General features: G+C 36.9%; 1 non-coding gene across 1 annotated transcript; it reads left to right on the top strand.

Moving 5' to 3' along the window:
• The first annotated feature begins 1,895 nt into the window (after positions 1–1,895).
• On the top strand, positions 1,896–2,001 carry LOC128286128 (small nucleolar RNA R71). The gene has a single exon (XR_008276673.1). It is a non-coding gene; the product is annotated as a small nucleolar RNA R71 (small nucleolar RNA).
• The last annotated feature ends 477 nt before the right edge of the window (positions 2,002–2,478 follow it).

Raw genomic sequence — 2,478 nt, 5'->3', positions numbered from 1 at the left:
TTTAATACTTGGATTAATTCTTCTTTCTCCTTGGGTTACAAGTTAGATGCAATAATAACTGGTAATGTAGAATTATTTCCAAGGAATGCGTATACCAAGTGGTTTGGTAATTGTTTGAGTTCCAGTTTGGGAGGTTCTTCAATAGAGATTTTTTGCTTAAATCATCGTTCCCTTTAATGTCCTCATATTTTGCTTGTCTTTGGGAAGATTCATTGAAGTTTAGTTTAGCTTTTCTTTTACCTGTCTCGGAATCATTATCATCTATCTCCTCTCATTGGGCATGGCACAGTTCCAACGTGTCCTTATGTATGATTTCCTGAAAAGAATCTTCAGCACCATGATCAATAGAGTCAATAAAATAACATGAGTCAACTTGTTCCCTAGAAAATCTCATGCCATCATAAATTTTAAAAAAGATTTCTTCGTCACCTACTCTAACTACCATTTTACCATCACCCACATCAATAAAAGCCCTAGCAGTGGCTAAAAATAGACGCCTTAAGATTAAAGGCACTTCAACATCTTCATCCATATCAAGCACAATGAAGTCAACAAGGAATATAAATTTATCTACTTTTACAAGTATGTCCTCTATAATACCCATAGGATATTTAATATATCTATCATCTAGTTGAATACTCATCCTAGTGGGTTTTGGTTCCCCAAGACCAAGTTGTTTAAACATTTTATATTGTATCAAATTAATGCTAGCACCTAAATCAACTAGTGCCTTATCAACGTTAAAACTATCAATTAAGCAAGGTATAGTAAAACTTCCTGGATCTTTTAGTTTGGTTGGCAGTTTGTTTTGGAGTATAGCCGAGCACTCCTCGTTAAGTTCCACTGTAGATAAGTCTTCAAACTTCCTTTGGTTTGTTAGGAGCTCCTTTAAAAATTTTGCGTATGTAGGCATTTGCGATATAGCTTCAAAAAAAGGTAAGTTAATATGTAGTTGTTTAAAAAGTTCAAGGAATTTACCAAATTGTGCATCCATGCGGTCTTTCTTCAACTTTTCTGGGTATGGAATTGGTGGTTTATATTCCTTTGGCATTGGATTTTCATTACTTTTGGGTTTTACCTCCTCTCTTTTGCTTCTGTCAGCTTCTTGTTGTGGCTTCTTTTTCGATTTAGCTAACACTTTCCCATTCCTTAGTGTAACTGCTTTCACATGTGCTTTTGGATTGGGTTTAGTGTTACTAGGTAGATTTCCTGGTGCTCTTTCTGAAATCATCTTAGCCAGCTGTCTAATTTGAGTTTCGAGCCCTTGGATCGATGCTTGTTGATTTTTGAGTGCCATCTCAATATTCTGGAAATGAGTCTTTGACACCGAGATGAATTTGGTTAGCATCTCTTCAAGGTTCGGCTTTTTCTCCTACTAGTAAGGTGGTTGTTGAAAACTCGGAGGATGTTGTGGCATTTGATTTCCTTGACCGTCCCATGAGAAATTGGGGTGGTTCCTCCAACCTACATTATAAGTGTTACTATATGGGTTATTTTGGGATCTAGAGTTATTGTTACCCATATATTGGACTTGTTCCTCCTTGATGCTAGCATTGAAGGGTTGATATTCTGTACATGCTCCTCCTCCATTTGAATCGTACCTCATCACTGGATATACCTGAGTAGAACCACACAAACAGTCAATCTTTTTATTTAAGAGTTCTACTTGGTTAGATAGCATAGTAACCGCGTCGAGGTTGTAAACACCGGCTGCTTTTGTTGGCATTGTTCTCATAACTTGCCACTGATAGTTATTCAGTGACATCTCCTCAATAAATTTGTAAGCCACCTAAGGTGTCTTATTATTGATAGTTCCTCCAACGGCTGGATCAATCATATGCCGAGTCCAAGGATTCAGGCCATTATGAAACGTTTGAACCTGTAGCTAAAGTGGTAACCCATAGTGAGGGCACCTTCTTAAAAGGCCCTTGTATCTCTCCCATGCATCATAGAGTGTCTCTAAATCCATCTGCACAAAAGAAGAGATATCATTATGTAATTTAGCCATTTTCACCGGTGGAAAGTATTTTAATAGAAACTTTTTGGTCATTTGTTCCCAAATAATAATTGGCCCTCATGGTAATGAGTTCAACCACTGTTTAGCTTTGTTCCTCAACAAAAAGGGAAACAACTTAAGGCGAATGGCATCATAAAAAATGCCATTAATTTTAAAGGTATTGCAAAATTCTAGGAAATTTGCCAAGTGAGTGTTGGGATCCTCATCCTGCAAACCATCAAAATGAACAAACTGTTGTATCATTTGAATTGTGTTAGGTTTCAATTCAAAATTATTTGCAGCAATAGCAGGTCTAACTATACTTGACACAGTTCCTGTTAAATTAGGTTTAGCATAATCATACATAGTGCGCAAAGCAGGATTTTGATTAACAGCAATTGCAGGAGTAGCGAATTTTCTTGGTTTTCAGCCATCTCCTCGATTGTAGTTTGAATATTGTCCTCTTGCTCCTTCTCTGTGTA

The sequence above is a fragment of the Gossypium arboreum genome, chromosome 12 (genome assembly GCF_025698485.1).
Source record: "Gossypium arboreum isolate Shixiya-1 chromosome 12, ASM2569848v2, whole genome shotgun sequence".
NCBI classification, from domain to species: Eukaryota; Viridiplantae; Streptophyta; class Magnoliopsida; order Malvales; family Malvaceae; genus Gossypium; species Gossypium arboreum.
This window is presented reverse-complemented; position numbering and strand designations above follow the sequence as displayed.